The sequence below is a fragment of the Lethenteron reissneri genome, chromosome 36 (assembly GCF_015708825.2).
Source record: "Lethenteron reissneri isolate LAM-NWPU_2019-01 chromosome 36, ASM1570882v1, whole genome shotgun sequence".
NCBI classification, from domain to species: Eukaryota; Metazoa; Chordata; class Hyperoartia; order Petromyzontiformes; family Petromyzontidae; genus Lethenteron; species Lethenteron reissneri.
The window spans coordinates 9,644,116-9,670,362 of NC_083814.1; the positions used below are offsets into that span (position 1 = coordinate 9,644,116).

At 45.0% G+C, this 26,247-nt stretch overlaps 1 protein-coding gene across 4 annotated transcripts in view; it reads right to left on the bottom strand.

Annotated features, from left to right (window-relative positions):
* Positions 1-26,247, bottom strand: part of LOC133351108 (histone-lysine N-methyltransferase MECOM-like) — a 323,295-nt gene that overhangs the window by 120,359 nt on the left and 176,689 nt on the right. The window lies entirely within an intron of this gene.

Here is a 26,247-nt window from a genome sequence, read left to right on the forward strand (position 1 = left end):
ATTTATGTCCTAATATTTTCTTCTCAGTTATTGTTACGTCTGAGACAATATAATCCTCTGTAATCATGAAACCGCCACGTTGAAGTTTGATGTTTGGTTTTTCGGCAGCGAGGGGGGTGAATGGACATAGCCAGGAAAAGCCAAACTCGGCATCGAGGCCCTTTAATTGGAGGGGCGTCCTGCATTGGAATAATTTGGCCAAATTCAGTTGGTGAATGTTTGGCAATTGGTAGGAAACCGGGCAACCCGGAGAAGCCCCACGCACAAGAAGGGGACATGACACTCGGCACTGCTATCTCTTGGCCACGCCTGCAACACCTGGCAAGCCCTGTAGTTGGTTACCCGTCCAAGCACTGACCAGGCCCAACTCCGGCTTAGCTTTTGGGATCTAACAAGACCAAGTACAATCGGTTTGATTTGGCAAACAGCAGATGACGCAATTGCTTAACATTTTGCAAATACCCGTTTTAAAAAAGTGTGTATTTTACACAACAATGCAACCCATGTCGAGGTACTACTGTAAGGGGCTCTGTGTGCATATCTGTGGTCGTGCGTGGAGCAATGTACTTACAGTATCTTTTAATGTTTAACTCATCAATAGGTTGGTAACCCCCCCCCACCACCACCTTCCCGGGAGCACTCCTTCTAACAATCCCGAGGAAAGTGAGAGCACATGTTATTAACTTTTCTGGCCAGTTAATAATCCCCCTGATGAATGATCAGCGTGACTTTATGGGCTGAATATTTCCGCTACCATCGCGGCGGCAGACGAAGCATCCCGTGGCCTCGCAACGTCCCTCCTCCCCACATCCATCCGCAAATTCTAATATTTTAATCTAACCCCCCCCCCCCCCCCCCCCCCCATTTTTTTTGCGCGTGAACGCAACTCGAATTTTTTTTTGTTCTCGTTCCACATTGTTTGTATACCGCAACGGGCCCTACCTAACCGACCCCGCCTCACCCGTGCCGCGCGGGGTCATCGGGGTCATTTGACCAGACCGAACCGTGCTGGCAACTGCGTGCCAACGATGGCGTGGCAGCGTAAGGGCGTCGGGAACGGAGTGCGATACAACAGCGGATTTTTTGACTTGCGCTGCCCTGTGCGGCCCCACAACATACGTCTCCGCTGCCTATAACACCTGTTGCGCAGAGCGGTCTCCCATTCCAAGCAGTGTCGAGGCTCAACCCTGTTTCGTGTCTGGGATATGATGAGATGGAGAGAATTTCGAGTGAATAGACTGTGTATCCTTGCCAAATGTAGGAATCTTTAAGTAAAAAAACAAACACTTTTAATATTTTTTTTTATTATGCTATGAATTGCATTATTGTTGTTCACAGTTGCAACAAATTCCCACTGGCTTAGATTTAGGTACAGATTCCTTTTGTTATTAAATTGTAAATATCATTCGTAATTAATACCACGCTACGTGCCCTTCTGCTCTAGTTATACGAGCAGTAAATAAACATTATATCGTGATTGTGTTTTGATGTTGATGAATTGCTCAAATGTCAGCCCTTCGTTTATTTACTTGATGCACAGTGATTTGTGGTTTAGTTTTAAAAAGGGCATTGTGCTTGCGTTACGGGAATTTGGCAGCATATGCGCCCGTTCGTCTTACATATGCGTATACATAAGTTTTCCACGAAGCGTTATTGAGACAAAGCCCTACAGCCGCACGAACGGTACTGTCGGATTTCTGAGATACGGAAACACAACGTGCAAACCGTCTTGATAGAGGGCCATTGCCAGAAACGTCACATGCACGTGACATTTATTCTCTGAAGGCAGTGTCATCGATTGTTGCTGTTGAGTGGGGTTTTCTTTTGTTAATCGCGCTTGTAACACCGCTGCCAATGTCAGAATCATAATGTTTATTTATACTGGAGGAATCCGATGAGCTACAGATGTCCAATGAGGGTGGGTCAGGAAGTTACAGCAACAAATGATATAAAAACACGATAGGAGTGCATAGTATAGGAAAGGTAAAGAAATTAAATGTCGATTTAAGCTTTCGTGACTGCAGGGATTCATCTTCTTGGTTCTTTCGGTAAAGTCACGTAGAATGGAAATAATAAAATAATAAAAATAAAACATTATAAAATATTTCTCACGACGTTTCGGCCACAACGCAAGCAGCCGTCCTCAGGTGAAGACCAGCGTTTATCGGGGAGACAGCGTCTCGGGGAGACAGCGTCTCCCCGACAGATCTGGTCTTCACGACTGCTTGCGGTAGTGGCCGAAACGTCGTGAGAATTATTTTATTATGTTTGATTTTTATTATTTTATTATTTCCCTTCTACGTGACTTTACCGAAAGAACCAAGAAGCGGTAAACAAATTACTTTAAAAAATAAACAATAAAAATTAACTATTTTTAAAAAGAACTATTTTTATTTTACTAGGTAAAGTCCACTGCGCTACTTGCTTCCATTTTAAGTCACTATCACAACGATGCTATCACAACGATGCTATCACGACGATGCTTAACGAAGCAAATATTCAAAGTTACAATGACAACTATGCTTAAGTTACTCATGTTTCGTTTCGAAGTTACTTCAGTGGAGTCAATTTAACGCCACTACACATCGCTCCGTTGTGCGCCCGTTAAACGTCACGCTAATCGTCGAACGAGCAGTGTGCGGATGAAGTCCACCTCGGGCCTAAAATTATTGTTTCGTCTCGAGGGCAGCTTCACGAAAACAAAACGCAAAACAAATTCCCGGTCGATGGTTGCTCGCTGCGCAGTACAGATGGCCCATTAAGTGACATCTCTGTAATCGTTAGTGCCCGAGTGTAGCACCAATGAAACGCGATATTTTGATCCCGAGCCGCCCTGTTTTGAAAACACAAGCTTCCCGTGTCACCTATCCTCATTACGAAGCCCTCACCCCCGACCACCCCCACCCGTCTTTGCCAGCCCCCCCCCCCCCCCACCACCACCCCCTTCTCCTCTGTTCTGTCCCGCCTGCCGCTCTTCCTGCTGTGGTCGAAATTACCTGAAAAACAGACAAAGTGTCCAAGTTCCTGTCGGTCTGGAATGTAATTAGTGCAAATTAAGCCGAGGCTTGAAAGGGAAAGGTCAAAAGGGATCTGGCGGGGGGCGTCGGCTTAGGTCAGTGGAAAGCATTCCTTCCACTGCCAGCCCCCCGGTGCCTTGAGAAAAAGGGGGGGGGGGTCCCGTTTCTTTTTTGTCGTTCACACGTTTTTGTGGGACAAAATAAAAGGAAGAATAAGAAGATATTTTCACCGTGCCCCCGTGCGTTTTATAGTTTCGCAGGTCGCGAGTAGCAGTGCCCGCCTGATTTCGTCGTACTTGGTCGCCTGCGAGGCCATTTGTACGACTATTCGTTTGCACTGGGCCAAAACTGGCTTTGTTTGGGAACACAGGTCCAAATGATACCCCCCCCCACCACCACCACCACCACCGCACCCCCCGTTTTTAAGTTTGGATAAATAGTAAAAGAGTGAGGTGAGTTGGATTCGGAAAGCTGGCTCTTACCGATGTTATTTAAACCAAAATTATGGAAGAATAGAACTGGCTTTCAAATTTTTTCATATTTATTATAACTGTGAATTTTCATGATTCAAGATTGCGTTCAGTGATTGTTTCTTAGTGATGTACGTGGCTGCATTGATGGTTATACAACTTGACTGAAACATACCGCACAAATACTTTTGATTTAGGTTTTTGCTATTAATTGTTAAATATTCCACCCCTGCAATAAAATTGTAGCTTCTCTTGGAACCAAATTCAAAAGAAAATATTTTTTCTTCCAAGGCAGGGAAATGTGCCCGTAAATATGTTTTGTTAAATAAATCGGCAATAAAAAATTGTTTAATAAACCCATAACTTGAATACATCACTTATATTGAACTGTTGCAAGCATCTATAAAAGGTCACCTAATCATAAAGCCGGCTGTGTATCACGCAATAAAATACACATGACCATTCAAATTAAGGCATGGTTGTAATAATGTATTTTTTTTGCTGCAACAAGTTATGTCTGCATAGGGATTAAGGTTTTTGTTCAAGGCCCAGTAATAATAATAAAATATATTTTTGTCAGTTACTCTCCAAAGCAACCCCAAGCTTGCCCTCTTGTTTTTTTTTGGATCAAGGCAGACCACGGGGCTTCAGATAATTGAAGGTAATTGTTTTTGACAAATAGTCTGGTCCACCTCCACTAATTGTTTGCATCATCTTACCACAGATGTGGTGGCTGGATTGCAACTCTACAGCAGGGGACGGCTGTGTGGACAATGACATAAAAGACGAGAGAGAGAGTTTGGGGGTGTTTCAAATGTTTTGAGAATGCTGCATTTAGAAAAATATAACAACGCGTATATATAACTTCCCTTTATATACCATTTGTTCATGAAGTTGGGTTTTAACATTAAAAAATGCCCCATTTTTAGGCCCGTGAAAACTTTCTCTAAACTTTAGATATAAATCTTTATACCGATAACAATGCCCTCCATTTTGCACCCAAAGTCACACCGAGGCCCAAGGCTTCTGGTCTTGCATTGAGACTTCTGATCAGCCATTATTTAATGAGCACGCGGCTTCGTTTATGAGACGAAACTGGAGAGCCCAGAGGTCGAACGTGCAAGGCGGGAAGCACTCAAAACTCCGCACAGATATATTTAACATTCCTTTTCTGTACCGTTATCTCCTGGCCACTTCCTCGCGATGTGTTATATTTTACGCACACTTTACAATGTTTACATATATACACGTCAGTTAATTTAGCATTGTGTGTTTTTTTTTAGAAAGCATTCGTGTTGTACAAAGATAGTTTAGTTTCCGTCATCGGTAAATTGCCCTAGTGTTCGCTTTGGAACTACCTGGCCAGGAAACTTTGTGCAGGAATGATAAATTTTAGGTTCTCTCTCTCCTCTCTGCCATCTCCTCGCTTCCCCTAAAAATCAAGGGCCCTCCCAATTGTCGTGCCCTAAAGTCTGGAATGCATTGGTCACTAATCTCAACATTTCCAACTGACACCATCTTTTATCTGGTTCAAGGTCATTGATCCACGGTTGCTGCCACCACACGTGTGTTTGCCATCAGGTAAAAGCCATTTGTGACTGCAACTTGAGTGAGAATGAAATTTTTGGAATAAACTGTTAAATTGGAATAGGATATGCAATTGTAATACTTGTTGATTTTTTTATGTCACCTGTGAGTTCGTCACCAGTGTCACGCGTAATGTGATGTTGTTTTTGAGTGATGTGTCCATTGTACGTTGGTTGTGGTTGTTTATTTGCCCTGTTTATGAGGTTCCCCTTATTTTGTTCGACGCAACCCTTGCAAAAGCCCTCATATCTCATGTAGCAGAAAAACTCAACGTATTCGCTAATAACAGCCTTAAAGAATAAGACAATCAATGACGTTTTGGGCAAATGGCCCTTCCCCACAGCACAATAATGTAACATTCTTGCTGCCATATCAGCCGTTTTCAGAATCAGAATTTTTTGTATTAAATACTGGAGGAATCCGATGAGCTATGAAACTATTCTTCACAGATGTCCAGCAGGCACGGGTCAGAGGGCACCATGGTGGCGAGAGGTTACCTACCTCGCCTGGTACACAGGAGATCGTGGGTTCGATCCCGACCCCGACCATGATGTCTGTATATTTGGAGTTTGGGTGTTCTCCCCATGGTCGCGTGGATTTTACTATTGGTCCTCTGGCTTTTCTCTCCACATATTGAATCAACATGCCTTTCGGAGTATTTGCCTGCTATAAATGTCCACGTCATAAACCACTTCGTTAAGCTATCATTTGTGGCCAGGTCGCTTCTGAATAAGAGCTATATAACTCAGTGGGCCTTACCTGGTAACATAAAAAAATGTGTATAGTTTTTAGTGTAGTTTAGAAAGTTTCAGTAGGGGCCGTTCAGAAAGTTTTTTAGCCGGGTCACCATTGAAAGAGAGCTTAGCTCAGCGGGTCCTAACCTGAAAATAAACAGACTCAACTGAGCGGTATCGCTGGCACCGGCTACGAACGAATTCTAGAAGGAGAACACACGTTCACGTTTTTTTAAAGAATGTATCCCTGCACAGCAATAGGAGGAACGACGTCCCACTGCGCTTCATATTACAAAACTCAAATTAGAACAGATCAGCTCCTGCACACCCTCGAGTAATCCCACGACGTCCATGCCCCTTGCATATCTGCCGAGCCCACACACACACAGAGAGAGTGCGAAGCATCGGAATGTAACCGCTCTAGATTTGAAGCTTTCGTGACTGCAAGGATTCATACTCTTAGTTCTTTCGGTAAAGTCACGTAGGTAAAAAATGAAATTAAAATTAATAAAAAATATATATATATTTTTATTAATTTTCATTTCATTCTTTTTTTATTAATTTTAATTTCATTTTTTACCTACGTGACTACCGAAAGAACTAAGAGTATAACCGCTCGCAGTTTTCCGCTAATTTTTATTTTTTTTTGGGGGGGGGGGTCGCAATATAGGCTTACACACCAAAAAAATTGTTTCTGTACCCCGAAGGCACGCGCCGTAATTTTCCGACGAATATTGAGAGCCTCTCTGCGTGCTCCGCAAAGGACAAAAGGCGGCGCGCGTTTGACGCCCGGTTAAAAACGCGGCGGCGGCGGCGGTGGCGGCTTTACAGCCCCGCAATTTTTTGCCGCGCGACGTCGCATCTCCGTTGTGTGCGCCCGACAGCTGGCGTCCGACCCCTCTCGTGGCTTCGTGACGCTTCGCGTGTGAACGCACGTCAACGCGTGGACACGCGCGAGCACGTGTTACAAATAGGGGTGATCGTTTTTTGCTTAATTGGCTCGGTGCGCGCGGGGCATGCCTCGAGGGGCAGTGTTGGTGGTGCCCAGCGCTGGGATCGTGGTTGCGTGCGTATGTGCGCGTGTGTGTGTGTGTGTGGCCAACACCTCCTGCCAGCGGGCGTTTGACACTTCACGTGGCCTTAACGTGCACATCGCCTGGCACAAGCGCCGTGGTGACGTCACCGCCAATTAGTGGCAGAATTGCAGTTGTCGTGACCAACACCCAGTGACAATTATCTGAACCGGTTCTGGGCCTCGCCTAGGTCGATTCAGCCTCAAATGAGTACCTGGTGCAATGTGTAAACATCACCGCTAGGGAGACAAAGGCGGCCGGGCGTGGTGTTGGCCACTCACCCCCTCGTGTACCGTGCCGACCTTCATAGGTGCTCGCTAACAGCACTTGCCCCAACAGTCTGTTACAGGCTATACGGGGGATCTTTGTCTTTTTTTGCGTGGGAAAGAGCCTTCTACACTTCACGTGGCCTCGAAAGTGCACCTTGCCTGGCACACGCGCCCTGGTGATGTCACTGCCACTTAGTGGTGAATGCCAGCTGTTGTTGTTGTTGTGCAAGTCACCCGTCCCGCAAGGGGCAGCAGTAAGCTGCCAGCACGAGGCAGTACAGCAAACGGGTGCACTGACATTGATTGACAATTGTCGGGGAACAAAGCCACGCTCTTAATATTAAAGGCTGCCACAATAATTATTTTCACACACTTTTCTGTTTCTCGTTGATTTTCACACCAGGGCAACACCACGTCCAGCATTGCCTCCGTGGCTACCATATCTCGTTGCCTGCTTTAGTCGAGGTGCGAATTTGGTAAACATTTCGTTGAGAAAACGAAGCCCCCGCTCGGTCGCGCGAGGAGCTTCGTTGTTTCAACCGTGTGCTCGAAGGGTAAAATAAGTATAACCCGTAAAAACAAAGTTTTTCACTCTAAATCCTTTATATGCGTGGCGGCTAGAGTCCTCTCGTCATCTGGCTTGAGATGGCTGCCACCTATGAATCAGATGATTGTCTGCCAGTATTAAGCAATTGGTAATTAAATATTTAATTTATTTTCCCTAAACAGTGTAACATTTTTGAACAAAAATGTTCACGAACATTAATTGTCTCGCACAACGAGTCTGTGTGCAAAATGTCAGCTCGATTGGATCACGGGAAGTGGGTTAAAAAACGACCGAAAGATTTGCACGGTCGTAAGCAAGCAAGCAAGCACGCAAGCAAGCAAGCAAGTGAACTTAATATAAAGGATTTTAAAAAATCGCCTGAAAGATGGAAAAGTCCAACCGTCGAAAAAAAACAACGAGGTTATGAAAGAAAATGAAGCCTTCTCAGACTCGGAAGGGAGGCTTTTCTGGTTTTAAAAAAAGGACATTGCTAGTGCACCGCAAAAGCAATACTTATCTGTTCCGTAAAGAGCCCTAAGCTGTCATTCTGTAACACAAAGGCGTCATCGTCACAGTGGCACTCTTATTCGCAGAGATATCATTTATGGCCGCGCTGATAACTGCACTCACCCTGCCAGGCCCTGCCTGCGGGTTCTCCTTGAAAAGTGACCACCATATACTCATTAAATACGGCTTCAATTGCCCCACTTATCACCTGCAAATTGGCCACCCACCCCCACCCCCCACCGCCACTTCCCCGACAGAAACCGTGTTTTTTTGTTTGTTACATGCGCACGTGATTTAGATGGGCAAGTGTTTTTTTTGTTACATGCGCACGTGATTTAGATGGGCAAGTGTTTTTTTTTGTTACATGCGCACGTGTTTTACATGGGCAAGTGTTTTTTTTTTTTGTTACATGGGCACATGTTTTACATGGGTGCGTGTTTTTTTTTTGTTACATGGGCACGATGACCAGTGCGCTGTGGTCGCGCGCGTGCGTGTGGTGCGCGCACCAATGGCGTTACGTGCGCTTGCGTGATGCATAGATTCGCCCTCCGTGTTGTTCGCCCGTGCAAAGATTCGGGGCATCGCTCGCGAGGTTCTGTGACGAGGGATGTGGGGAGGAGGGGCTGCGTCGCACTTTGAACTCCAAAGCGACGGCTTGCCCCCTCACCTATTCGACGTGGCGGATATGTGTGCGTACGTGTGCGTAGGTGTGCGTACGTGTGGAGCCGGTAGTGTAGTGGTGAGCGCGCCGCGCTATTAAACCCGGCGACCCGAATTCGATTCCGGCTCACGGCCAACAACCAGTGACGATTGTTTGAACCGGCACCGAGCCTCCCCTAGGTCGACTCAGCCTCAAACGAGTACACTGATGTGGTGTGTAAACATCGGCAGTGGGGGAGACAAAGGCGGTCGGGCGTGGTGCTGGCCACCCACCCCCTCGTGTGCCGTTCCGGCCTTCATAGGTGCTAACTTAACAGCACTTGCCCCAAGTCTGCTCAGGCTATACGGGGGGGGGCAGGGGGGTGGATGGATCTTTGTCTTTGTGCGCGTACGCGTGCGTTGTGGACACACCGAGGCACATCAAGGACAGCCGCGGCAAAGTCAAACAGGGCCTCGATGTGAGAACACGGCCAGGGCCTAAAACAAACATTCATTGTTCACCGAGGTGTTTCATTTCCACTCTCAGTGACGACAGCGGGCCAAAGAGAAGGACCGTCCGTCGAGTCAATGCATGGGAGTCTATTTCTGTATTTATTTAACCAGGTGAGAGCCTCATTGTATTATTCGTTTCATCATCCTTCATTGTCTTGTTTTTTTGTAAGATGTGTTGGACTGTTTCTTTAACACACACATTTTTTAAGCTAATTATCAGCTTCTTAATTTTGTTGTTTTATCCACAGCGTTCCATCAAAACACACACAATAAGGATTATATATTATATTTGTTGTACGTTGGCCGGGGTGTGTTTTAGAAGGGGCGTTTTTGCCAATGACATCTGGCAAAAACCCGGCGGCATTTGTTTAACAAGCCCGCCTTTTGCTGATGAGACCCAAAAGGTTAAAACTGCTCAAGAGTTTTGCTTGTTTAAACAAATGCTGCCGAATAATATTGTTCTGAATAATCCCACAGGCTAATGGAGTAAAACGTGATTTATTTTCAATTGTCGATTTTAAATGTAGGTGATTTTTTTTTTACTGTTTAGGTGCAAGTCTTCATCATCATCACCACCCATCACGTGTCCCTTCTGTCAACTCATTAGCAAAGAACTGGCCCAAACAAATTTCCACCAGGGTTCTCTTTAAGCCGGTGCTGTGTGGTTCGCTTACTCAGTATTACTACTCGTTCACTTCTTGGTTCTTTCGGTAAAGTCACGTAGAATGGAAATAATAAAATAATAAAAATAAAACATAATAAAATAATTCTCACGACGTTTCGGCCACAACGCAAGCAGCCGTTTCAAAAACAGGTCTGTCGGGAAGACAGCGTCTGAATGACGCTGTCTCCCCGACAGACCTGTTTTTCACCTGATGACGGCTGCTTGCGTTGTGGCCGAAACGTCGTGAGAATTTTATTTTATTGTGTTTTATTTTATTTTTATAATTTTATTATTTCCATTCTACGTGACTTTACCGAAAGAACCAAGAAGATGAATCCCTGCAGTCACGAAAGCTTTAAATCGAAATTTACTCGTTCACTCTCAAAGCTTTCTCCTCTAGATCTCTTATTTTATCCCCCCCCCCCCTACCCGGGTTTTGCTGTCTCCCCGTACTCCCCCCCTGCGTGGTGTCGCAATCGCCACGTGTGGTATCCTGTCCCCTTGGCTCATCGCTCTCGTTGCGTGTCAGACCTCCCCAACTTATCCCCTCGCCGAAGATCTCTCCCAGAGCTTTCCCCGACATTGTTTGTGTGTTGTTGCACGTTTTTGGCCTACAGAGTGTCCCATTTTGTCCCATTTTGAGAAAAATAATATTTAAAAAAAAGTGGGTATAAGATGTGAAATATGGGTGGCATAATTACGGGAGGAAAGCACTGAGTGGAGACAGGGAAAAGGGGGGAAATCTAAACAGCAGATTGTAATTACTGCCATGATGGCTACAAGCTGAGGCATGCTGTGTGTGCAATCAGGAATACGATATTTGTTGTATAAGAATTAGGTCTGGGAAAATAATTTCTAAACATTGACTTAGACATTCCCTATATTTTATTATGGGGGTTTCTATTTCAGGCCAGCTTCAGTGATGAGAAATAAGAAGAAATGCTTACTCGCATTCCTTCCTGAGCAATTTGAAAATGGTCTGTGTGACATGGTTCCTTGCATTACAATGGGATTATTAAAACATATATATATTTACCCATTCTCTGTTCATATTTTGCAAAAGTTGTGCAAACTTAAATAAAGTAGCATTGTATACTTTGACAGAACACTTGAAATATATTTTTTATCCCCCCCCCCCCCTTGTTTTATATTGCGTTTGCAAGCTCACACAATGTTCCTTTAATTTTAGGTAACCTCTCCTTTCACATATTTCAAGGTATTTTCTACCCAGGTCTCACTACCCCTCCCCCCCCATGTTGCCTCAAGAGTGGGATTCTGCTCAAGTGAAGATGGGGTAGTACCTATCTCCTGTGAATCCCTGAGCCAACTGATGGAAATTCCACATTCCTATGAAGAGGGTGGGGAGATATTTTCATTGGACAGCCGCTATTGACTTCCCCACAACGTGGTACCTTATTTTACCGACCCAGAGGGATGATGGATTGAGTCCATCCCCGAATGGGGTTTAAATTCACAACCTTCTGATTGCGAGCCAATCATTCTCCCCACCCCCCCCCCCCCTTCATTTTCGTGTTCTGAATATTAAAAATATAGAACGGCATGAACTAATGTTCTGTTCATCCGTGCTGACTTTAGCCTCATTTTTATAATGAAGTGCAATTTTGTACCGTAATAGCTTACTTATAAAACATAAAATAATAGAATAACAATTTACAGCCTCTCTCGTCAATCCACTGCTGGATGAACAGCATACCTGTTCCAGTATCCGCCATAGGGGCTGTTTGTCATCTGACCATACCTCACCACGCTGGTTGTTTAAAGCATCGAGCAAAACATTCGTATAATCTTCATACAGTGCCATTGCTTACCCTAGGGTCAATAAGGCTTTGTTTTTCGAAGATTTACGCTCACGATATGTCGACAATTTTTTTCATCTTCTCCCTGTTGTTGTGCTTCACTGCTCTTTCCTGGTCCCTTGCCAAAGGCCATAGAGGAACAGATGTTCCCCGTACTTTTCGCTCTCTTGTAAATGTAAAACAATTCTCTGTCGCCTGCGCTTTATTTCTTTATTTTAAAGGTGGTTATTGGTTTTGACCTAAAGTCTTTACGGCGAAGCTACTGCCGTATTCCCCCTCTGCCTTAAATGCCGCCCTTGAGACCGCGAGCGCTGCCAGGCCTGATCCCTTACCCAGCCATTGCACGCTTCCCATAAGGCCTGCTAATGTGCATTGGAAATTCTTACAATTTAATGAGCCAAATAATTATACAAAAGGACTTTGAACCATTTGAAAGATCTTTTCTTTTTTTCGGAGGGGAAAATTCATTTTGTGCTTGGCTACCGTGAATCAGATGCTTGTGGTGGTATTGATGCTGTGTAAAACTTTATGTTAGCCTAGAGGTTGGTGGTGGGTTTTTTTATTTAATGAACATGTTATAACCGTTGTCGTTATAACAACATTGCAGCGTATCCAAACACATGTATGAAGCTCATGTTTAAAGCAGAGTGGTCCTCCTGCAGAATAGAGGGTTTTTTTGGTGATGCTGCTGATGCTGCTATTGGCAGTCGTGCAGAAGTATACATTAACAATCAATAAACTGCAACGTATTCGTCAATAACAATGTGGCCTTAAAATGAAAATAGTTATATGCAATCTGTGACGTTTGGGCCAATGACCCTTCTGTATAGGCACGTACATAGATGGAAGTAGACAATTAGAGTTGGATACTTCACTTAACGCCATGGGGCCTAATGAGAATTAGATTTTGTTTTTAAATTAATGATCAGTTTTATTTTTTTGTTCTGATCAGGCAAGTTGATTAATTCATTTTATATACATTTTTTTCCTCACGACGATAAGACAAAGATTCCCCGTGTAGCCTTAACGTATTTCTGGGGCAAGTGCTGTTCGCGAGCACCAATGAAGGCCGGCATGGCACACGACATGGTGGGTGGCCGCCTTTGTCTCGCTCGTGGCGATTTTGTACACATCGCACCAGGTACTTATTTGAGGCTGAGACGACCTAGGGGAGACCCATGACCGGTTCAGATAACCGTCACTGGTGATGGCTGTGAACGTGAATCGAACTCGGGTCGCCGGGTTCGTATTGCAGCTTGCCGACCCGTTACACGACCGCTCCCCACATGTCTGCTGTATAAGCTGCAGTCTTATAAAACCGTTCTGAGCCAGTTATGGCATTGCGTGCAACTCTGCAACGTTTGGCGTCGGACTTGAAAAAAAGTGTTGACACAGTAAAATCAAGAAAACACGATTGCACAGGAAGGAGAGCCTGGCTCGGATGTATCTCCACAAGTCACGGTGTTTACCTGATCAAAAAGTTATGCTCACGGACAAAAAATTTAAATAAAACGAAGCCAAAACTTTGCGAAGAAGTATGCAGGGAACACGCCTGGTGATTTACTAGACAAGTGAGAGCGCTGCCACATGTATCAACTTAATCACGGGCCGAGACCACCATCTCACTACGCTCGACAACCTGGTTTAATCACTGGTTGCTGCTTATATGTGAACTCATTATCTAAGCTGTTGCTTTATGAGCCCCCTGATACATGTGGCCACCTCTGAGTTTCTAAAAATTCCGCATTCCATGTTGATAACTCGGCTAACACAGGGACTGTGGGTCGCAGTAACGCTCACTCAATACGCTGACGAATAAATGAATGAATGTGTTGAGCTTGAAGTCGTACTGCCACCCAGTTCCAGTTTATACTTTCTCACCTTTGCTCCGGTTGGCGTATAGAAATCATGGCTATGCGTCTTTGCTTGTTGACTGGAATGTTTAAAAGACACATTGTGGATTTAGTGGCTTCTTGATTATACATCTTCCTACTCTTTTGTTATTTTTACCCTACCCCCTCTGACTGACTCTCATTTACTGAAGCGAGTGCTCAAGCACAGTAAAGCTGTGGTATTTGGTGTTGTTTCATTGGCGATAAATAAAGTATATATTTTTTTAAAAAATCTAATTCGATCGCTCGCAAAAGGTTTTGTCTCTGGTGTGACTATTTACTGCACTGTAATCTGAAATTGTACAGCTGGGACAGCAGCTCAACCCAAAAAAAAAAACCTCAACACATCCATCAATAACACCGTGGCTTAAAGAGAATAAATGTAGATAATGGGTGACATTTTGAGCAAAGGCCATTCATCACAATGTGCCACGAAGAAGAGCCATTGCCTGAAACGTCACCTATTATTTCATTATACATTGTTTTCCTTTTCGGGCCGACAGTGTCATTGACGAATGTGCCCAGGGACATTTTTTTTCTCCCAATCATCCAGTGGGTGGCGTTTCGCCGCCGTTTTTATTTACCAACAAAACAAGGTGGGGGGGGGGGGGCAATGATCACCCAGCACGCGATCCTGCAAGTCCTTCCTGCCCCCGTGCCTCTATGTAACAAACTCTGCACGTCGAGTTCATGTTTTCATGTTTGGTAGCATCGCTCACTTTTTTCGTGGGCACTGAAGCCGGTCCATCGGTCGACACGTCATCGCCGAGCGCGTTTATGAAATTAACAAACTCGTGTTCGCTGATATGTCCTTGTGTGTCTATCGTTGACGCTGTCATTGAGGGTCTTCGGTCAAAAAATAAAACACGATCGGAGTCGGTGACAGCAGGTGCAGTCGATTGTCATCCCACACGGCTTCTGTTATCCTGCCGTTAACAATGGCCATTGATGAAGTTTCCCCCCATCGTCAAAGGCGACCGTTACACGTGTGCGTGCGTTCCGCGCTTAATGAACAGTTCCATTTAGCTGCGTTAGATATCACCAGTTACGCGGAGTGGGGGTTGAGTGGTGGCGCAGTGGTTAAGCGCATGTCACTGTCAACTCGTGCCGCCTGAGTTCGATTCCCGAGCGATGCCTTGAAACCGGTCCTACGTCTCTCAAAACCGCACTGACCAGCGTGGTGAAGTATGAGCAAACGGCGACGGTGATCGAGACACCATGGGGAGGCCTTGACCCAGCAGTGGATTGAGGAATGGCTGATTATTATTTTTTTGCCATTAAAAATATACGCAAGTACCCTTTAGCATAATCTCTCAGGATTATCTTCCATTCAATGTGCCGATTTAAAACGCCACATGCAATCTAAGCACTCTGATTCACTGCAGGTGAAAATATGTCATTGACCCGTGCTAACATTACCGTATTCTCCCGATTATAGGACGTGAAGTAAGACGCACCCTAAACCTTGTGCCCGGCATCAATAGCGTTACACAAACCTGGTCAACGACAACAGCAGCCGCCATTCGTCGCGAAGTGGCGGTGACGTCGCAACCGCGCTTGTGCCAGCCTAGGTGCACTTTCAGGCCACGTGAAGTGTGGCCGAAGGCTCACTGGCAGGAATTGTCGGGACAGAGCCAGGGTGCCACGGGTTGACCGGCTGAGATGACTGGCAGATGCACTGCCCCGTGCTCCCCACTGTGCCACCTCGCTGCGTTTTAGTCTCCCGGCTTGTCTCGCACGTGCACACTAACACATGCTTCAAGCGGATTATAAGACGCACCACTCATGTTTGGCTTGAAAATACAAGAGGGGGAGGTTGGGGGGGGGGTATAATCTAAAGAATACGGTAATTCAGATTTCTGCAAGCCTTGATTTGCGAGCGCTGTCTGCATGTCTCTGCTGTATATATTTTTATTTTTGAAGGATTTTTGTGAAGCTAATCCAGTGTGAAATAATATGCGCTGTGAGTGATGCTCTAGCCCTGTTGCCCCCACACCCCCCCCCCCCCCTCGACGAATCCGGGAAAGAAATATGACTGCCCTACTACCCCCTTGCCCCCCCCCCCCCCACCTTGGGACCGGTATGGCTCCCGTGCCTGTTCTTTAACGTTGCTCGCGAGATCAGCCCCACGACGGTTGAGCGATGGCGACATACACCGCGGACAGGAATTGCTCATCGGGCGAAATAAAATAAGTGTAATTGAAAAAAAAAAATTCAGATAAATCGCGACTTCGATAATGACGATAAAATAAGTATAACCCGTAAAAACTAAGTTTTTCACTCAAAATCCTTTATATGCGTGGCGGCTAGAGTCCTCTCGTCCTCTGGCTTGAGATGGCTGCCACCTATGGGTCAGATGATTGTCTGCCAGTATTAAGCAATTGGTAATTAAATATAATTTATTTTTTCCTAAAAAGGATACAATTTGAGAAAAAAAATTTTCACGAAAATTAATTGTCACGCACAACGAGTCTGTGTGCAAAATGTCAGCTCGATTGAATCACGGGAAGTGGGTTAAAAACGACCGAAAGATGTGCACGGTCGTAAGCAAGCAAGCAAGCACACAAGCAAGCAAGCGAACTTAATATAAAGGATTTAAAAAGGACCTGACTCTCGAATTCAAATGCAGGGGGGGACGGGTTTTTTTTTGTTTGTTTGTTTGTTAGGGGTACGTTTCTAACTTTTTTTTCTCTCTATTTCTCTCTTGAGCGCTCACCATCACAGTCGGGAGGAGCTTCTCCGCTAGCGGTTCAAAAGAAGAAAGTCGAGCTTGCGACCATCGACGAACGCGCACGGATGCATGCGGTATAGGAACAGTGGGGTCCACCCACGAGGCCCTCACACGGGGCACGTTTGCGCGCAACGAATTTGTGTCACAATGATTGTTCGCGCGCGTCTGAGGTCCGTTTTTGTTCGTAACGAAGGGCGATAGAAATTCTCGAGTGTGTTTGGAAAAAATTTCAAGGGGAAAAAAAATTACCAAGGGTTTTCCTCTTTTCTCCTTTGCATCTTATTTTTTGTAGTATCATTATTATTATTATACATAAATTGCACACGTAAATCATGATATTTTGCGTTTGCCAAAAAAAATGTTGAACAAACAATCCCAAGCTCATTGTGCAGGCATTTCAGACTCGAATAAATATTTCTTCTTCATCATCCTCAGACTTGGCAGACAACAAAGACTACTTATACATCTTAACAGGTGACACAAAACACACACACACACATTCACTTCGCTGTAAAATACGCACGCTGCCAATACAGATAATATATATATATCCAGGCAATCTGAAAATTATTAGCGGTGGGTAATACGAGCGCTAAGTTTCAATACGTTTGCGATCGTGTCAGCGAAACGACCCGGGGAACATTTTTTACATTTTTGTCCAAATATTGCACCTCCGTAAGATGTCTGCGTCGCTGTTTTGGCAGCTGGCGTTTAATGGGCGCTTAATTTATCGAGCCAGTAGGCTTCTGAGTGCACTTTCTTAATGCTGCGTATCTCATCTTCGAAAATTTGTACCAGGTGGGGCACGTTCAAAATCATTTATCATGCGACGAACAAGTTGTTGCTTTTTTTCCACATTGCTCCGTCACTCAATAAACTGCCCGACTCGGAGGTTCGCAAACACGTGACTCGGCTGTCGTGGTGCGATTTGAATGCCTCCGCTTGGCAGCGTGAACTTCGCTCGGAAATATATGCCCGATATACGAGACTTTCCTGAAATACAAGACTGGCCATTTGAATATATATATAGTGTGTGTGTAGTGGGGTTTTTTTTATTTAAAGGCAGCGTAAAGAAAGCACATGAAACAAAAATAGCCCCCCTTATGAAAACACCACGTGAAGTGGCGAGGCGAATGTAGTGTGTTCTTGTGTGAGCTGGCGTAGCGGTAACGTAACGGCTGGCCGCACACCGCACTACGAACCCCAGGGGCCTGGGTTCGATACCCAGCCACGGCTAACGTTATTGGCAAATATCTGAACCGGTCCTTGGACCTCTCCCGAATCGGCTCGGGTTTAAATGAGTACCCGTTACGGTGTGTGAACGTGAGCACTGGGGAGACAAAGGTGGCTGGGCGTGGTGCTAGCCACGCCACTTTCTCTCGTGCCGTGCCGACCTTTATTGGTGCTCGCTAACAGTACTTTTCCCAACAGTCTGTAAAAGGCCACACGGGGAATCTTTGTCATTGTGTCAGCTGAATATCTGGCCCATACTTATGACACCGTGTGTCTGCGGCCGTCGCTCTGCACTCGCCCTCAATGCAAGACGCGCACAGGCCAAGGAAGAAACGACCGGTGGAGAGAGAGAGAGAGAGAGCGAGAGAGAGAGAGAGAGCACGAGACACAGAGCAGGATGGAGAGAGGGGGAGAGATGCTGAGGCTCTTTACCCTCATCAGGCTGACTAATACCATTCATGTGGCCATCTCCCGTGACCCCTGCACTGTAAAGCATCACGGGTTTTGACACGTCTGAGAAAACCCTGGCTGCTCCGCTGGGATTGAGTCGAGTCAATTCTCCTCCCTGCTCCGTTTCCGCTGCCTTTTCTCGCCTCTGCCGGCTTCCCCTTACGTCTGGTCTTAAAGGTGTGGTGGTATTTTCAAAAAAATGTGTTTCTTCACCGAATGCGTTTAACACTCCCGTTCCCAGTGTCAACCATAATAGATTCTTCAATTTTTTTTTTTTTTTATCTATGTCTGTTGGACCTACCGGACGGCCCCAGCGCATCGCAGAGACTGAGGAATTGCCTCGGCGCGCAAGTTTTAATTTTATTTTGGGGGGGGGCACCCGAACTTTCCATTCCGCACGCCACCGGTCTTAACGTTCGAAGGCTCGCCGACCCGACCCCACTCAGGGGCCCCTGATAACGTGATGTACATGGAGAGTTTATCGACTTGGAGCGACGTCTGTGCCGTCTGCTTCTCGCGAGGCCCCACAAGTTTTTCTACGACGCTTTTTTTTCCAACCACCCAAGATTTGACCGTTGCGTGAGCCACTTGTCTTGGTAAAGTAAAAACAAAAATGTCTGCCTGGTGGCTGTCCTGAAAATATCCTAAGCACTGGCATAAATATTTATTTTGAATATGCATTACGTGAAGAGCTATTCATTTTTCTAAATGAAACTTGGTTTGTGAAATTCCAGTGAAGAAACTGCACAGGAAAGCATGGCACATTTGATACCCTAGGGTTACTAATTTGTATACATACTCATTATGCACGTTGTAGAACATCATGAGTAATGACGTAAGTAAGCAGATTATTTAGCGATGGCGTGTTGGCAGTGGCGCGCAAAACACAATTCACAGGACTTAATGAAAGTAACAAGACAAATACTCAATGTGTGACCTGCATATTTAAAACTCATGCCTCTATTGACATTAAGTGTATTACGTTTCCCATGTTGGCCAGCGACGTCTTCGAAAGCTGGAGTTACTTCTAGTAGGAACATTTTATGTCTCGCCTGCTTGTTTAACCATATCACGGCAGAATATTTAACTTTCAAGGGTAGGCCTGGATTAAGCATCACATAAAAAAAGACAGCGTTAGGTGCCGTCCATAAATGACGTCACGCAATTTTGGACGATTTTTGACCCCCCACCCCGCGTCACAAAAAGTCAGACCCCCCTCAAATATGAAAAAAAAACATGCTTTAAATCGCTTTAAACTATTGTCATTGTAGTGCGTATTTAATGTGGCGCTGCACTCTGATGTTGCAGGAGTAAACATTTATTAAAGAGTCTATTTATTTAATTAAGTAGAACGTGTTGTCTATATGTATTTAAAGTTGCTCATATTTATGTGACGTCACGTTTCTCAACCCCCCCCCCCCCCCCAGGTGAGTCACGTCATTTATGGACGGTCCCTTACACACATAAAGCAAAATAGAGATAGGTAATAGTGACTATTATAACTTAAAACAGATTTAAATTCATGGCCATTTTTAATCGGTAAATCGGAAGTTGGGTAAGTAAATAAGACAATTGGACACAGTGTATCGTTGTGTAGAGAGGTATGTGGGTAATAATGAGTCATCATTTTTTACGTTGTTGTATTATGTGGGTAGGTACATCGGCAGGTAGGTAAGTTGCCCCGTTGTTTAAAGCAGGTGAGAGACATTTTATACGGCATGCCCGAGGAGGAGCAGGAAATGCAGCAGATGGAAAATAGAGTGAATTCTTAGAAATGAAGTAAAATTCGCTTCTAAGAATAAAATTAAAATTAATTTAGCTAATTACCTTTTTGAGCAACTGTAAATGAAGTGCTAATGAAATTAAAACTGAGCAATTTATTTGAATACTGTTGACTTAGAATGTCTAGCAATTTCCACCAATGGCTGTTCATGAAATTCAAATTAGGGCCCCAATCCCTTGGCTCCTCCTGCCAGGAGCCGCCAATGCTCACAAATAAGTGTGACTCTCCTGCCGATGATCCAATACGGTTGACGATTACACCGATTTCTTCGAGGAATGTCAAAGCCAGGCGATGCGATGTTTGTTTCTCGACTGAGGCGACATTGAGTGAAGAGAGATTTTGATGAGACAGCAATGAGAGAAAATAGCTCGTGTATCTATTTTTATAACGGTTAGTTTCCTTTTTATCTTGTCTCTCTCTGTCTTTCCGACAGACCTGTTCTTCACCTGAGGACGGCTGCTTGCGTTGTTGCCGAAACGTCATGAGAATTATTTTATTATGTTTTATTTTTATTATTTTATTATTTCCCTTCTACGTGACTTTACCGAAAGAACCAAGAAGATGAATCCCTGCAGTCACGAAAGCTTTAAATCGAAAAGTAACAGACGGTTGTTTTTTTGGAAAGCGTAACTTAAGGCACGCGTCAAGTGCCGTATCGAAATTTTCCTTTTAATCTTTATTCAGCTCTGAATTCGAGTGGATATAACAGTTCACTCTTGATTTTTGTTCACGAATCCTGATACCCCCCCCCCTTGAGCTGTTAGGGGCTCTCTATGCTCTCGCTTAAGATGTGCTTAGAACTGCCGCGGTAGGTGAATCACGAGCGCGCGGGCCTTGGTGTCACCTCGCATCCTCGGGGTGCGTTTCCACTCGCCCCAGGTGTTTGCCGAGGGGAGGAGGGCCGGGGAATTTCCATGCGAGCGAACGCCACGCTGGCGGCGTGTGAGCCCTACACTCTTGCTGTGTTACGATCGCGATCGCAGAGAGAAGCAAAAAAAAAACGACGGTTGTCTTTAAAACTGCGACAAAGTGGAATTTTGCGGCTGCGAGTTTCTCACGAGCAAGCGTGCCCATTCGCACTCATGGAAACTCCCAGATGGCCGGCCTGCGGTTTCAAGATGCATATCTGATATTCTGGGGGCTGTTGTGTTTTTTTTTCGCTTCACTGTGTTTTGGAGTTTGACACTTACACAGTAGTAGGCTTGATATAACGAACATTTTCTTTGCGGGGGGGGGGGGGGGTCTATGACAATGAGCCGTTGTCAACAACAAACGAGACTCCGCGACGTTCTAACGCCGCGCGAACATCTTCGGCGAAGAAGCTTTTTGCAGTGAAGGCGTTGCGAGAAGATGGGATCGTACGACGGGAGCGCGCGGGGGGGGGGGGGGTGCGCGTACACGGGGGCTGTCCCACAGCACGGCTCGCCCACCACTTTGTTGACGCTCGAATAAAAAGTTACGTGTAGGCTTACATTTTTACATTTTTTTCTTGCCCAGAGCCTAAATATGTGGCGTTGACTAAGACCAGGTTGTTGTACAAAGCTTCAATGTTGCTCTTGGAATATGGCAACGCGAGGTTTTCAGCAGGTATTATTTTTGATATACGCAAGTGTGGTTTAGGAGGGATTTTTTTTCTTTTCTTAAAAAACAAACAGAACTCGATGCATAGTTTCAGAGGAGGGGGATTTGTTACCCGAGAAATTGTACGAACTCGGCAGCGGTTTAATCAGTCGAAACAATTCACCTGTCACAAATGGGCTAGTAACGCAAGTAAATAACAAGGATGTCGAGCGGTCTTCGGCTTATTGCTTTCTGCTTAAACCGCTGCCGAGTTCGTACAACAACGGCGATGGAAAAAAACGAGTTTTGGGAGTAGCCAAACAACAACAATTAAAAAAAGGTAATGGTGCAGCCCTGCGATGTGCTTGCCCGTGCCACTGCTGCCAGAAAGGGCCGCTCCCTGCAGAGAGTTATCGAGCAGAGCTCTTCATTGCAAGGCCCGAGGGCCACTCGCGGCCCATGTTGGCCTTTAGTGCGGCCCCCAACAATACAAAAACGTGAAAACAACCACCATCCATCATCATCATCGTGTTGTCAAACCCATAATGATTTCAAATGACGTCTTGTCGGCAAAAGTGCCCCCCCCCGCTATGAAAATGAGTGGTGAACACTGCTCTAGAGAGGGCCCTTTGGAGGGTGTTTTGGCCTACTCTTTCAAGCTGGCTCAGACGTCTTGGAAGAGGTTGGACATACCCACCCACCCCCCTGCCGATAGACTCACCATGCTGTCTGTACCCCTTCACACTGCTTTGTGGACAGAGGTGGCATGGGCGGGTTATTTTTAAGAGCATTTCACCGAAAGCTTCAGTTTGCCGCACCAGGAGCGACCTCTGGATTGCAAGTCCCGTGTGCTAACCGTTACACTCGGCAAATACCCCACACAGGTGTAAATATATATAATTACACCACAGCAAACACCACACACACATATGTAATACTAGCGGGAAGTACCCGGCCTTGCCCGGGCGAAAAATATATTTCAAATCTTCTCTTAAAAACCTTCCATATACATACACAGATACTACGCTATTGTGAAAGCCCAGTGGGCCGTTTGTCCATTTCTCCACCAACAAAATTAGAAGAGGCTTGCAGAATTTCGATGTAAAGCTTTCGTGACTGCAGGGATTCATCTTCTTGGTTCTTTCGGTAAAGTCACGTAGAAGGAAAATAATACAAAATAATAAAAATTAAACATAATAAAATAATTCTCACGACGTCTCGTCCACAACACCGAAATAACCAAGAAGAGGCTTGTACAAGTCCAAAAAGTTATAGATTCTGAATGTGCAACTTTATCCTTGGGGAGAGGTGGGGAGTAAGAGGTGGGGAGTGAGTAACTCGTGCTTTTTGTGGTTTTAACTTTGCTTCGCGCCACCGAACGATGGCAAGCGTCCGATGCGTTGGCAGGGGCGCCCCATGGTTTGCGGGGAATTGGCCCCGATGCGGACGCCGATGGAATCGGATGGCCAGAGCGCGTGCTCCCCAGCCATCACGTGATGAGCGGTGACGAGGAAGCGTTTTGCGTTCCTTGGTAACGTCCCGTCCCGTTTAATTACGCGAAGCCAGCGTTGACGTTGGGTGGGGCGGAGGTCGAGAAGAGCGACCGATCGCGTGACAAGTGAGAACGTAGTTTGTGTGTGTGTGTGTTCTCCACACGTGCGTGTGTGTGTGTGCGTATGTGTCATCCGTGGTGTTCTCTATTCTAGCATATGGCGGTGTGTTCAGGAGCTGAATGGCAATGTCGAGGACTGTGCTCGCCACGAGAGAGTTTCAGGATAAATATTCTTAGGTTTTTTCGGTGAAGTCACGTAGGTAAAACATTTAAATGAAAATTAATAAAAGTAAAATAAAAATACAAATCACGACGTTTCGGAGGCAACGCAAGCTTCCGTCTTCAGGTTGCCTCTGAAACGTCGAGATTTATTTATTTATTTTAATTTTACTTTGTTTCTTTTTTTCTTTTTTTACCTACGTGACTTTACCGAAAAAACCTAAGAATATGAATCCTTGCAGTCACGAAAGTTTCAAATGTAGAATTTCAGGATAGAGTTGGTGAAGTGTTGCTGTTCCTCCTCCGTTGAAGGAACGCCGACTGCAGTGGTTCACTGTTGGGTCCATAGTTTTGGTTGCATGACGAGTTCAGTTACGGGGTTGTTTCACCATACTTCATCACGACGGTCAACAGAGGTTGGGCAAAGAAAGGGGTGGCTCACAACTGACATGAGCTGTGGCCCGGAGTCAAACTTAGGTTGCCAGGTTCACAGCGCTGTGTGTGACCCAATGACTGCACCACCGCTCTCTTTATCTGTTAATTAATTACAACCTAAAACTGATTAATGCGCGTATTAATAACAGTTTAAAATTTAAGATCTCATTATCAGAGTCATCTTGACTGCCACGTAAGTGTGTTTCGCATAGATAACTCGGAGCAAGATCTTTCAGCTTTGCAATAATTCGACACTTAAATTACCAAGACCTGTCAGAGACTTCTTGGTAGATTCATTGCGAGTTGAAAGCGGATTTTTTTTTTTACAGACTCAGATTCCACACGACAACCCATCACACGGGGCAAAGAAAGAGCTTAAAGACGGCAAATCTGGCTACCATCTCACCTTGATTTTATCTCCTAGTTTTTATTGCGGTGTTTTTTTTTCAACCACAATGTAATACCATTGTATATTTTATGTTGCCGTCAAAAGTGCTTACGCACCTACTTAATTAAACTGCAATGATCTTATAAGTGATTTGGTCTGATTCCTTCTCGTTATACCAACTCTATGCCAGACAATTGATATATATAACAAAAATAAATAAGCAGATAATGTCTCCTTCATATAGCCATCGTTCCACATGAACAAATAAAAGTATTTTCATACACTTCCCATCAGCCCCATTGCCTTCTGGGAGTTCATAATTTCAGCAGCATTCATTCCACGCAAGCAAAACCTGGAACGGATTTCGACACATAGTGTCTCATCAGCAGCGCCAGCCTCGCTTGAATCAATGTTGGTTGGCTGCTGATATTACAGGCAAGTTCCCATTGTTTGCGATATGGGTCCTCGTTCAACACAACGTTATTTAATTCTAAACTAAAAATTTGAAAGATTATTTTACATGCATAGAAAGATGTGAATTGAATACCAAAAACTAAACGCCACACACCTCATTCAAAACCTCTCCTGCTACTCTTCAGATTGCATGGGCTGCCTTAGTTTGGCTCTCAGAGTTTTGGGTATTTTGAAAAATCTTAAATATGTGTTAAACAAATAAATTCAGTGATACTGTATTGGCGATGGTGCACAAGGACAAATAACTAACTTTTTTTTTACACATTCACTCATGGCACTCTGGGCCTTAAAATGCAAAAAATAGATATAACAGGAAACGTTTCAGTCAACGGTCCTTTTTCAAGAAACATGAAAAACACGTGAAAGTGCGTGTTAGTTTGACTAAATTAGCTTGCATTCGGGCCACGGGTAGAAAAAAAACTCTGTAAATATTGTTTATTTAAATTGTTGATTTAAGACCTGATAGAGTGTTACATTTAGGCAAACTTGCGACCCTGAGTTCAATTCCCTGCCACGGCTAACGTCGCGGTCCTGCCGCCTGCCCCGCCAAATGTCATCAAACCCACATTGACCGTGGCGGTGAAGTATGGTCACATGACAAAACGGCATGGGGAAGCTTTTGCTCCGCAGTGGATTGGCAAAGGGGAGTTTATTATCATTGCGATTTAAATATTCTTGCACAACGTGAAATTGCGCTTTTTTTTGCATGCACACTGTTTTTTTTTTGCTGTAAACTGATCTTGTTCGCTTATCCTCTTCCTCCTATTTGTTCCTCATAATTTCCCGAGTGTCTAGCTTGCAAAAGATACTTGCTGGCTCAATGAGCACTCACCTGGTTATAAATATTGGACGACGGCGGTGGTGGTGGTGGTGATGATGATGATGGTGATAACGGTGTTGGCATTGGTGGTGGCAGTGGTGGTGGTGATGAATATTTCCACGGATTAAATCCCAAGAATGAGAACCCAATTTTCCAAAATACACGGAAAAGGCGGGCCCATTGGCTTACAACCCGTGATGCCATCACTGTAAGCAGACATTGAGCACATGCCCACCACAGCCTAACCACTAGTAGCAACTGCTGAGAGATCGGTTTTAAATTTTTTTTTTGCAATGCGGTTGGTTGTTCGCCAACTTGAAAAAAAAATTGTCATTTCCTTCACTGTAGGAGTTCATACAAGCTATAGCTGCAAGTTCAGTAACCAAACACGGAAAGGTTTGTGGTGATGGCAAACACCTGCATGCCATTGTAAGGCCCGTATCTACTTCGACAGAAATGGACATTTCATGCCCATTATTTCAATTAAAAGCACATCGGCCATTACCAATCCGCTGCTATTTGAAGGCCTTCCCAAGTCGTCGCCATCTCCTGAAATCCTGCGATTTGACAATCCACCTACGCAGAACCTCCACGCGAGCTGATTTCATTGCTCCATCTCCCCTGAAGTCGTCCTCTAGCACGCATTCCACCCTGTCATTCTTCTCGAACAGCATTGCTGTCCCTTCAAGCACTTCATGAATATGATGAAGTTTGATTTGCTTAATTCCTTCACTGACCAGCACTGAGCAACGTGGTGAAGTGTGGTCATACAACTCGCCATGATGGACTAAAATATCAGGAATATGAACTGGACATCCTACGGTGTGCGTCGTGGGTGTGAGGTTAAAATGTGTCTGGATATGGTGTCTCAAC